Source organism: Amblyomma maculatum, chromosome 7 (assembly GCF_055883805.1).
Source record: "Amblyomma maculatum isolate TAMU_Amacu chromosome 7, ASM5588380v1, whole genome shotgun sequence".
NCBI lineage: Eukaryota > Metazoa > Arthropoda > Arachnida > Ixodida > Ixodidae > Amblyomma > Amblyomma maculatum.
The window spans coordinates 56,589,261-56,602,401 of NC_139350.1; the positions used below are offsets into that span (position 1 = coordinate 56,589,261).

At 45.6% G+C, this 13,141-nt stretch overlaps 1 protein-coding gene and 1 pseudogene across 1 annotated transcript in view; both read left to right on the plus strand.

Moving 5' to 3' along the window:
- LOC146183305 (tachykinin-like peptides receptor 86C) overlaps window positions 1–13,141 on the plus strand; it is a 358,172-nt gene that overhangs the window by 160,343 nt on the left and 184,688 nt on the right. The window lies entirely within an intron of this gene.
- Window positions 11,695–12,674, plus strand: LOC146183306 (uncharacterized; annotated as a pseudogene).

Here is a 13,141-nt window from a genome sequence, read left to right on the forward strand (position 1 = left end):
CGGGACGGTAACGATCAAATAACTGCCATGGTTGAGATGCAGCGGCCGACATTCGAGCTCGGGACGTGGCTCAAATGCAACGCGCAAAGGCTGGCGGCCTCTTCGATTATGAATCGCTACCCGCCCGTCTGCTACTAAATATGTGTTCTTGGCTGATAGATTTAAAGCTGTCAAAAACGTGTCAGAGAAGTGAACAGTCGCCGTTGCTCGCACCCGATGAGTCGCTGCTCGGGGGGGGGGGGGGGGGGGGGCAAGGGTCGCGCCTATTGTCGCCTTCTGCAGGACATTTAGTGAGTGCTTGGGGCAGGGCAAATGGCTTCGTTAGCGGGCTTTCTCTGCACCGATGTCTGGCGACACAGCGGAGTAGGCCACTAAACTGCTCAGTTTGATGTAGTGCCACTTTCTTGAGATGTAGTGCCACCTTCCTATTATAACATAACTCACGAAAAAAAAAAAAACACTGCCACGAACTCTTGCGACATATCTGTGAATTGCGGTTGAGCAGCGCGTCACGATGCCTGGTGCTGAAGCATGCAGTTGGTGCGTTGCATGAAAATGGCACACCACACTAGCTTTGTGTGGATCTTCCTCACAAAACCACGCAAGCGTTGTTGGGTGTTAGTAAGCATGAGTGTGTCAAAGGTGGCCGTAGCAGTAAAATGCTACTGACAATTTCTTACAAGGTAACACAGTTTTGAAGGCGTCCTCAACATGCAGGAAGATTTTCTTTGGTAGTCGCTGGTAGTGGCTTCCCGATTCATTCTTAGGCCATTATATTTTGGTATTTTCAGTTTTTGGCGGCATGATGAACAGCTGAACAAGCAGTGTCGTTTGGCGGCTTCGCCAAAGAAGGGACGGAACTCGGCGGTAAGATGTAAAGGTGGAAATCATGAATATATTATAAAATTCAGCCCCTAATAATGCTGAGCATTACGCGTTGTTGAGATATAAACGGGCGCGAACGTCTAAATTAGAGTTCTTATCCTGGTTGCCACTTATAGCACAGACTGTAGCCGCTAAGTGCTTACCTTTCAGCTGGAACAAATTTGGCTTACCTAAAGAAATGACTTCCTTCTTTTCCCCTAAGTGATTACTACAAGTCTTAAAATAAAATTCGCAAGATAAATGCGCTGAGAAAAATTTTTAAACTTTTTTTTTATGTCGTGCAAATTTTTAAATCAGTGTAAAACGTTTAAGAAACAATAAAGTCGCGAGATTTATTCGTAGTTCAATGAGGAATTCGCCCTAGAAACTTTCATAATCATTCGTGTTCTGCCCCTGCTGCGCGCAACTTTCTAGAAAATAGCGCAGGTGAGAATAAGAATTGCCAAGCCGCTTTTACGAAGTTCTTTCTTACTTCGCCTCAAAGGTGTCTAAGAATAACCCGTCTTCCCTTGGCGCTTCTCCTGTATTAGGCGAGTATCCGCCTGGAGGAAAATAACGCTCAAGCACACTCGCACCACGCTGGTTATCCTCGCATCTGAATGCTTTGTAGCTAGCTCACTTTTTCTGGGGCCCACGGCAACCTGGCTACTTTTAGCAAGCCTATACGCTGTTCGAAACAAGGACTGGGATTGAGTAAGGTGGAAAACTTGGGAACCGTTCATTGAAACAGTAAATCAGTTTAGAGGCTCGCATGACAGGAACGTTTCAGCCCTACTGCGGGCGCCTTTTGTTAGGGCCCTCGTTATAATTGACACGGTCGCTTCTGAGTTCGACGAAGCTTGAACTGGAGGAGCTGAGTTTCGCTTCAGCGATTAGGCCTAACGGAGCGCGAGGCCTTGCACCGTTCGCCTTCCAGTGTACGACAGCTCTCCGCCGACGGCAGTATTTGCAGTCAGTGGTGCTTCGAGTTCAGCGCACTTCGAGTTCAGACACTAGCTTAGTTTGTTTGCTGTGTGAGATATCTATCATGTGTTGGCTGCGGTTCCCAAGCGATGGCGTCTTTCACGCTTTTCAACGTTCTTGAAATTTAAAAAAATACATGAAGAGAAATACTTGAGTACCTCCACGTACCATCATCTGGTCAATAAATACATTTCTTGATTTTGCGCTTTGAATCTATCACCATTAGATTGCAACTATACAGATAGTGTCCACTGAAGGAACTATGTGTATCTCACTGAGTTTCAGTTAAACCTATGATCTTAGGAAACTACTTACGCTCACCTCGGAGCCTATTACTGCCCCCATGCTGCATTGGTTCCCCCTCAGAATCTACCTGGTTACGCCTTGACCTCGAACTATACGTTCTAGTGTTCATTTCTGAGAAAATTCGGCCAATGGTTATTCGTTATAGTTGTGCAGCAAAAGCTACAATAGTAGTTCATGGGGAGAAAACAAATATGACCATAAAAGCGGGGCATTAAACAAAACAGCTATAATTTTTTTTACCTCATCCGCACGCACGCTGTTAATAGCTGGTGGCACTAGAATTGCTGACCTTGTTAATTATATGCATTAGCACGATTGTATTGACCGCAGACAACTTGAAAATGCTTTTCAGCATGAGCCATCATCGTTATCAGCCGAACTATGTCTCGGGTGATTTCTCTTACCAACTGTGCACGCTTCCTCCCTCAATGTTACATCTGCCATTCTCCGCTCCATAGCCTCTGCGTTCTCCTCAACTTAAGTGGAACCCTTTTCGTTAGCCTCCATGTTTCAACCCCATAGGTGAGATGGAACTGTTGTATACTTTTCCTCTTGAGTGATACCGGTAAGCTGCTAGTCATAATCTGCGAGCACTTGCCAAATGCGCTCCATCTCAATCTTATTCTCCTAGTTATTCTCATTGCGTGATTCAGATCTGCGGTTAATACCTGTCCTAAGTAGTTATTTACTCGCCTACTACTTCCACTGCTTCACTACCTATTGTAAGCTGGTAGTTTCTTTCCGAGGCTGTTGAACATTACCTTTGTCTTCTGCGTATTATTGTTTAAGTCTACTTTCCTGTTTTTCTTGTCTAGGTCATCAATCATTCTTTGCAATTCTTGCCCGTAGTTACTTAGCAAGTCAGTGCCATCAACAAATGGTAAATTACACAGGTACATTCCATCAATTCTTATCTCTGACTGCTCCCATTCTAGATCTCCGAATACTTTCTCGAAGCAAGCTGAGAATAGTACTGGTGAGATCGTGTCTCCTTGCCTAATGCCTTTCCTTATGGTTGGTCATATTATGAGAATTTTTATATCCCCTCGTTGATAGCAAGTATATGACCGATGGTAGAGTACCGTTCCCGAAAACCTGCTTGATACTTTGGTTGTTCGAAGTTTAAGGTTGCCCTGATTCCATTAGCTATTATTTTAGTTAATACCTTGTACGTAACGGATATTAAGTTGATTGTTATGTTATTTTTCAAGTCCTTAGAGCGCCCTGTCTTATGAAATAAGATTAAGCTCGCGCTCTTCCAAGAGTATCTGTTACTGTCGATGTCATCAGCCAAGCGCATACAGGGTCAGTTTTTCTAGCATGATATTTTCACCATCCATAAAAAAAATTTGTAGTCACGTGGTCCTTCCCAGCCCCCTTCAGCATCAGTACTACAGGCTCTCGGCTCGGAGCGAAATTCAGAACTAGCGTGCGTTTAGTTTCGTTTCTAGGCTAGGCTGTCTATAGGAAAGTCATTTCGCTGTAGCAAATGACAAAACCGAAGTTTCTGACAGCGTCACCAAAGAGTGTTTCAGCCTGGATCTTGCCTTTCTTGACAGTTGATTTCGTGCATAAATGCTTTCAATGTGAAGTTATAGAGGGTATGTTAATGTTGCTATTGACTGCTCCAGGATACGCATTTGTTACCAATTTTGCACGTGGCAATGAGGACTACCGTAAAATTCTGAGCAACCACCCTATCATCATCATAATCACCATCACCATCATCATCATCATCATCACCACCATCATCATCATCATCATCATCATCACCAGCAGCAGCAGCAGCAGCAGCAGTAGCAGCAGCCTGACTACACACCCACTGCAGGGCGAAAGGCTTTCCCATATTTCTGTATTAACCCAGTTCTCTGCTAGCTGCATCCACTTTACCCCTGCGAACTTCTTAACCTCATCCGCCCACCTAACTTTCTGCCGCCCCCTGCTACGCTTTCCTTCCCTTGGAATCCAGTTTGTTACCCTAAGCGACCATCGGTTATCCTCTCTTCGCACTACATGTCCCGCCCATGCCCATTTCTTCTTCTTGATTCCCACTAGAAAGATAGTAACTTGAGGTATCTCTTCCTAATCACCCTAACTTCAGTGTCAGCTTCAAATTTTCGTGCTGTTCAGAAAAGACGATTCCAGCCCCACTCCCCCATTTCTTTCCGCAACCCGTCCATATCACGCACCGCGCCAAGCAATACTGGACAGTCCTATCCAGTCGAGTCCCACTTGACCACAAGAGCACATGACCACTGGCTGACGGAGGGTGTCGTATGACACCCTCCGTCGCTCGCTAAAATGCCGATGGCCGCTACCATAGAGTTTCTTACTCTTACCTAGAGGGAAAGCTGTGTTTCCGTCTATGGGAGTTTACATGGAGTTTACAGACGGCCAGTTTCAGCCACCATGGGCGCTCAAAGCATCAATGGGCCGGAGAGCTACCGAGTGCAGAACTACAACTTTTGGCCAAAACTAATGCAAAGATAAACGTTGTTCTACCGGAAATAATGTCCTAAGATTAAATATTGTGACTATAAAATGCAAAAAGAGAGAGAAACAGCATGTCAGTGTGAGATTTATCCAATAGAAGCGATGGCTCTTTCTCCTATTGGCTTAGTTTTCAGCAGCACAAATATCAATATTTCGCACCTAATACGCCAAACTTTGAAATAAAAAAAAAACGTTATGAAAATATTTATGGCTGTACAATCACTTAAGAAAGTTTTTAGTGGAATTTCGGGAAACAGAAAACATTTATTGACGACGTCTGCTTTTGCGCCTTCGCTACTATGGCTTTCGCGGTCTATGTACGCACCTTCAGATGATGATGATGACGAAAAAGAAACATCGCAGTAACGCCACTCCACGTACCCAGAAAACCCGACTGTCCCGCAACAAGTAGCACACCGGCCCATGATTCTTAGCGCGCCCATGGTGGCTGAAGTGCAGCGCCCTCAGCTTTCCCTCTAGGTAGTGTAAGGAACTCTATGGCCGCTACCTAGGCCGAAACTGACGACGATACGAAATAAGAGGGTCGCTAACATATGTAAACGGCCCACCGAGAGTAAACGTCGGCGGTGGCGCGGCATCACGGCGCAGAAACTCTAACCCGATAAGCCTGATCAGAGATGAATAAAAAAATAAATCCATTTGGTCTGCGCTTTATTTTTTTTTACAGAGTGTACATTTGTAGTCGCCATCTTGAATTTTGTTACCTTGTGAGAAGAGTGCCGTTCCCCCCCTCCTCCCCCCACCCCCCCCCCCCCCCCACTCCCTCATTTTGCCAGTAACTTCCATCTGTGTAGAGGCGGGGCACTTGCTCAGAATTTTACGCATGACCTTTTTATGCTCGCGGATTCCTTCGGTTAATTCATGTTTCGGTTAACATTAGTCGTCAGAACGTGTTATTGGAAATATCTGTGATATTTTGTTTCTCAATGCATATTGTTCATTGTTTGTACCCAGCAAGTGCGTTAGGCACAATGCTAGTATGGATGAAATAAAAGAGCGATAATAAATATCATCTCTCACATAAAACGATTTCGTCGACAATGACGCCCCTTGGAAAACAGCTAGGACTTCTTAAGCTACGTACATTAGAGACAAACTCGAACGTATAATGTGTGGAGCTAGATACTTTTATCGCAGCATATTGTTGGTCTTGGTCAGAGAAACGCGTCCAAGGTTCGAAAAAGAAAAAAAAAAAATCTTCTCCCAGATCGTGTTCACTCATCTTCGTGAGTCCTACTTCGCTGTCACAACAATCTGAGATGCCATCAGCAGTTATTCCAAATCAATGCTTTTCATTGATACTGACATAGATCCTTTCTTTTCCCGGTATTTTGGGCCAGTAGCTTCCGAAACATCGAAATGAAATGTTCTAAATTCCATAACCTCTCACCATAGACGTTAATAAAACAGCTGGTCAGGACAGGGTTCCCAACATGCCTTTAGTGAGGTATTAAAAAAGGTGCGGACTTTATTAAACGTTAGCATTTCAGAAATCACTCGATTTCAGAAACATACGGGGAATTTGGAAGGCCGATAATATTATTCCTAGTTGCGAATCAAGGAATATATATTTAGAGACCGAATTGCACTGATACCTGCCAGCTACAGCCTGCTAGATTATATTTTTCTCAAACACACTTTGCAGTATCCAACTAGCAATGATGTCCCCTCGCAGCATCAGAATGATTTTGATACAGGGTGTTCTAACGTCACGCAATTAATTGGACCCGTTTATTGAATCCTTATTGGACCCACAATATTGGATCCTTATTGTAACGCTCTTGAGAAGGCATACGGCAGAAAGCCGCTCTCTGAACTTCGTACCTTTCTTGCAGGCCTTTATGGCGGTAAATTGCTTGGGTGGATCCTATATATGTGCACCACGGGACTGCGGCTCTTAGCTACAATCAATAGAATCATGCTTAGTCCACATTTCGTATAATGTTCCACAGTGTTTTATTTTCGGACCGCTTTCATTTTGTAGCGAAAGCTACACTAGGCTAGTAGAAGCTCATTTTGCGGAGCCGGGCAGCAGAGGCCACTACTGCTCATGCACCGTTACCATGCAACCAGTTGCGCAAGAGCAACAGGTGTCCCGCCGCCGCGCTCGCTACAGATAGGAGGAGGAGGAAGGTAGCGGTATCCCAGCAAATAAGCGCACCGGCAACGCTGATGAACTCTGATACGTTCAACAGAGGCAGGTTGTGTTTGGTGCGATGCTCGGCCGCGCCAAACGTTTCGTTCCACAGTCGATTCATCAGCGTTAAACCGCTCTAATCTTTAATTTCATCATTGATGTCATGCATGTTCTTGCTAAAACCCCCGTTAAACTTCATCTGTAACCAGACGATTATGTTTTCTAATGTTTACACTGGCAATAAGAAGATAAGCGTTTACTACATTTAGAAAAACGTGAAAGTGGTGTTTAATAGTAAAGAATGTACCTTCTAATTTATCTATAGTAATCCGGAACAGACTTGAAAGCGTCCGTGGATGCAGGCTCATTGGTTCAGTACCTGCTCTAATTTTAGGCAGTATAAACATGCTGGCTTTATATGCAGAAAATCTTTTCAAATAGTAGCTTGTTTAAGAAAACCTGTAAAAGAGTCATCTAAAGAACGCTAATAATTTATAACGCCCCTGGTCGCTCCAAGCACTTCTTGAATACGCGTCAATTGTGCGGACACCTCATCTTGTGAATGCCAAAGCTAAACCTTAGTTAGTGTCGCCATGAGATTCATATTTAAGAGTTAAGATGTCAACTTTTCCTCTTCACAGCAATGCCCTATCTTATCACTGAATTCATTAAGACCTTAATAAAAATGTGACCACCTCATTAGTCTACAGGCAGAAAATTGTGCCTAAGTGCGTTCGTATAGCTGCTAGCAGCCCCTCTTTCCTTCATTATTCATACTGCAGGTATGAGATGTCGCACAGACCCTTTAATATTATTGCAGTGATGTCTAGCCGAGAGTGGCATATACTTTCTCTTAGCGGGCGCAGTTTAGATATAAAATAAACTTAATGGTTCTTTGCGACAGCTACCACCTGCTGTTTTAAAATAGGCTGTCTAGTTGTGTATTGTGGTGCTTATTCCTCCCTTTCTCAGTATCCATGCACTCCTCTGAGACCAAAGGCAGCTTCATCTGTAAATAAATAAAAAAACGGAGCAATAATGACAGCACTGATTTTATACGGCGGGTAGTGACGACCTCCCGCTGATGATCCTTCAAACTACACTGGTCATCCAGCTACGTGTCTGTGGACGAGTTCGCCGCAAGCAAAACCCTCTGGAGATTCAAGATCCCTAATAATTAAAAATTTCACAATTTCACTATAGACGGCAATCTAATGCTTACTATTGAATTGCAAGGTGTTCTTAAGCAACTTCTCTGAAGGTATTGCAGAGTAGTGCACAAAAGCGGCCGAGCTGCGATTTTTGTTTCTCATCTACCATGGCAGTTTGGCTGTCCATGCTTCAACGGCCTTCTGCAGGCTCCTGTTCCACTTCATATCCAGGGATACAAGTCACGCAGTGTACAGATGGCATCTCGTACACGAGATTATTTGCCCACTAAAGTGTCTTCAACTTAAAAACCTCGAGTAATGAGGCAGGTGCACCGCATAGAAGGCTTTTATTTTGAAGTTTCGAAGAAGTTCCTTGTTTAAAGTCGCTAGTGCTTTCATAACTTGGCTTCTTTTTTGACGCCGTCAGGTGGCGTTGCAAAAAGGTCACATTAGGCGCCAACGATTAGAAACAGTGTGTAGGCAGGATAATATAATACAATCGTGTGACGCTTCGCCGAGACTGATAATAATTTTTGTCCGTGATCTCGGCCGAATTATAGGTTTCTGTGCAATAGATTATACAAACAAAAAATGATTCTAGGCACTGATCAGTAAAACTGGGACAAATTCCTAAGAACTCCCATAGCTTTGAGAGGCTACCATTGATGTGTTCAGTAGTGCCCATTGTGGTCTGTGGAAGACGAAATGAAGTCCTGCTGCCGTTTGGTCATCAATGACGACGATTGAAACGTTGGTGGTATTTCTGTGCTTCGAGAATGAAAGGAGGAGAGATGTTTTCCAGTGAAAAAGGAGGTAGGCTAGCCCTAACGTTCCCACAGACACGCGCTTTTCCGCTTAATCTGGTCCCATAATTTCGTTACGGGCGCATATTTACTCCCGCCCTTTGATTAAAACGGAAGCACACTCGGCGTAAAACTCCGCCGAAAGGACATCAGTAATCTATTCGTAGAGTTAGACATTTTGTCCGGGGTATTTTTTTTTTTTTCGTGCTTTCCTCATGAAGCGTTTTGTACGATTCACGTTGCGCTTTTTTTTCTCTCCGAAGGTGCATCTCACAACGTAGCCATGCGATGTGCATCTGTTGCTCCGCTATTTTCCTTTCTGCTTTTCTGCAGTGCTCATTTCATTACTGACAATGGTTGAAAATAAGCCTTTTTACATTTAGTGTGTCTTCTTAATACGTTAATTTTAGCGATTTAGAACTCCAAGCTGTGGAAAATGAAATTGTTCCTACTGCGTTCGGAATTCGTTACCTTTAGTATGTAGTTAAATTTAGGAACTGAAAGAAGCTATTGCTAGTGTAGTTCATAAAGCAATTTCTGACTGAGGGATGGCATCTAGACCAGAGGGACACTGCAAATGACAATTACCGACTACGAAAATATTTATGCCTAAACTTTCGGTTTAAAAAAGAAGCGGAGCAGCGAAATTTTTTTTTTCGTCGCCTCGATTATTTCTCAATTTTGCGCCGTCAAGCTTATCAGAGGGAAAGCTAGGAACGTTCTTGAGCTCCCATTGCTGCTACAGGTTGAGTGGTGGCGTTAATGTAACCAGATAAAGGCCGTTAATACGAAATACCTCATTTCGTGTGCATTAGCATAAGATCACGTAGAATCCGAAGGGGGTTTTAAAGGGTGGCCAATTCACTTTTAGGCAGGAGGTACCTAAGCAGTTCAACAAGAAAACTTGTACGATTCAGAGCAGTCAGATGCAGCTACTCGTTGGAAACTCCGGTAGGCGGACATGGCCCCTTTTTCGTCTCCGAAATATCAGCTGAGCAACAAACACCTCGAATCTGTCCCGCGACACTGAAACAGTGTAGGGGTCTAATGACATAGGGACAATGCCACTGTCATGGCGTTCATTTGGAAAGTGCGTGTTTTACGGTTTGCCACTGTGTTCCGTAGCTTTAGGGGCCCTTCTTCGACCTTCTGGTGCAGCATACTGAACGTAATATCGTAAACGCTGAGAGTGTGCGTGTGTGAGTGTCTTCTTCTCTCCACCCACACCTCCTTTGTGCTCCGGTTCTAATTTCATTCCAAACCTTGAAGCTTCGGCTCCACAAATTCACCAAGTGAACGTAGACAAGAGCGGAACAGAGCGGAAGTAGACAAGAGCACTTGACAGGAGCATGGAACCCGAATTCCTTCTTTCGCACCGCTGGAGGGCATAGAAACTGAGTTCTTATCCTCAGCTTCTGATTATCTCTTGGGACCGTTAGACGAGACGAAGTGCCCTGAAGGGCAGAGAGGGCGGGAAATCTAATTTCCACCGGTGTCCCCCACTTAAGCCATCAAGGCGCCACCAGCAAAAAAATAAAAAATAAGAATGCTTGAGGCGAGAAATCTTTTCGCTTTACGTCCTTTGAGCAAGACCGTAGAGAATGAGCGCCACAGCGAAGAAGCATCCACCAATACGAGCGAGTGGGACACAGCACCGTGACTGAACAAAAGTTCAAGAGAATTTGCCAAGAAATAAGCCAAGAAGTATTCACTTCTGCACTTAAATATTTTACCCTATTCAGTTTCCCCCACATTCCAAACTGTTCTAAATTCTAGGTTCAGTGCGAATATCAATACAGATAATGTGGGTTCAAAATGCTTGCATAACGAGAAAAGAGCCCCATAAGGGGCGCATTGCACTTTATTACAATTATCTACTTTTATTTCTGAAAATTGGTATGCAGACTCCAGTACCCTGATAAGCTTTCCTTGCACGATGAGCTGCAGCCACCTGTAAAGAACTCGAATTACCATTATAAACGGACAAAGACGATTCGCACGTTCAGGTTAATCCCATTGACGCAGTTTCCGTTTGATAGTTGCTTTTACATCTGTTAGCCTTTAATGAATGCTGAACTGGATCGAGGGGTTTACAATAGCATGCTATGAAGTAATCTTGAGCGTGGTACTTGTTCTAAAGTATTTATTTCCTTCGCCAAGGATTTAAGATTTGCCCTCCTAATGAAGCCAGACACGCTGACGTGACTTCAGTCATTTGAACACGCGATATGTGCAGCTTGTTGAATAGAATATGGCATTCAGGACATAAAAGTGGTAAAAATGCGATATATAGCTAGCCCATTGACTTTAACTAGCTTAATCTATATGTAGCCATAAGTGGCAGGTGGGATAGTAATGGATATGTGAGTTTTTCGCTTAATAGGGCCCACTATATATTTAGAAATGCTTTCATGATAACAAGGTGAAGCGTGATCATTAAAAAGCAAAAAATCAACAAATATCAAGAGCTGGAAAGCTTTTTTCAACTTAAATGACTTTTTTTCCTGTAACAGCGCTATTTTTAGGCGTCCAGGCAGGTTTAGAGGTTCAAAAGATAAGTACCTGCAGCGGCTCGGTTCCTGCTTATTCTTGCTCGGAGTTCGGCGCCGCAATATGAGCTGTGTGTGACTGGCTATCCCGTGACCGTGGCCATGAGCAGCCCCGCCGACAGCACCGCGCGCGCCAGTGCGCCCTTCCTTCTCTCTCGTTCTCACCCTTGCAGCGGTGGCACGCCCTCGCGGGCTCTCCGCCGCCCCTCGACTCTCACTGAGACACACGGAGAATAAACAGTCAGAGTGGGCTCGTTTCCGGTGTCGCGTCCTTTCTCCGGGGATCACAGCGCCCTACAATAGGTGGCCCGACCTTTACGCAACTAATTAACGTAGGTTGTCCGCCTTTCCCCACTGTAACGAAGACGCAAATCCATGCAACTGCCATGGAGCATAATCAGGCACTGACTCCTAGCACCAGCCAGGCAATGCCCGACGAGCCCGGAGGAGCAGTCTCTTCTGTAGTTCGCCTCCCACTGTATTGGGAACGCAACTCGTCTGTGTGGTTCATACAAGCGGAATCACAATTTCAGCTCGGCAGAACTACATCCCAGAAACAAAAGTTCCATCACGTGGTGAGTGCATTGCCATCAACAGCGGCGGAAGAGGTGGCCGATATCCTCGCCTCGTTCAGCACCAGTCTCTCGGCACACCCCTATAACAGCACTACTACGAAGAACAGCCGCATCGGAGAGGGCAAGAATTCAGCAGCTGCTCTCCGCGGAGGAGCCTTTGCGACGGATGACGCAGCTTATTCTTGGGACGAGCGCTCAAACCTTGGACAATGCTGTGTTGCGCGAACTTTTCCTTCCATCTAACGTGCAAATAGTGTTTGCCACTGCCGCAACCATGGACTTGACATCGTTGGCTGCGCTAGCTGACAAAGTGATGGAGGTGGCCACACCACATCTCAGCGTCGCTGCCGTCAACAAGTCCACACAAGCTTCGCTGTTGGCCGCTCCTGTCACCACTCCCCAGCCGCCTCATCCCGCCGCCACTTCAAAGTTGACCGCCTTTGTTTACGGCTCGAGCAACTCATCGCGGCAAGTGTAGTCTCAAAACCGCCCGCCCCGACGCCAACGTCGTCGGTCCTGAACGCCTCGCCGGCGTGGAGAACGGGAACGAAGTAAACCCGGAGGCCCCACAACATGCTACTATCATCGCCGTTTCGGCGCCAACGTTCGTAATTGCCTCTTGCCTTGCACCTGGGTGGAAAACCTGCAGGCCGACCACTAGCGGCGACGAGCGGTCAGTGCCAAGGAAAGTGTCGCCTGTTCCACGTCTTTGACTGAACCACCGGACAAAAATTTCTCATTGACACCGGGCCCAAGTGAGCATTCTCCCAGCTACAAAAGCTGAGCGCGTTCCCGCTGCAATTTCCTACCTCCAAGCACCGAACGGAACTCGCATCCCTGTGTACAGGCAGCGCTCTTTGACGCTCAACCTGGGGCTTCGAAGAGTCTTCCGGTGGGTGTTTTTGGTCGCTGACGTTGGTTGTGCTATCATCGGCGCCGACTTTCCGACCAAGCACGGACTCCTCGTCGACGTCAAGCGAAAGGGCCTACTTCCGCAACTAAACTCTTCATTCACGGCATCGCAGCACGCGCAACTACTGAAGCAGCACCTTCATGTGCTACAGATGCCAAAGAGCAGTTCGCAGCCCTGATTTATGCGTTCCCCAAGCTAACGTGAACCCCGGATTGGACTCAACCTGTGTGTCAGGACGTTCAGCACCATATTATAACATCAGGATCACCAGTCTTCTCACGCCCACGACGCCTAGCTCCTGACAAACTCAAAGTGGCCCGCGCAGAATTCGAGTACATGTTGGAA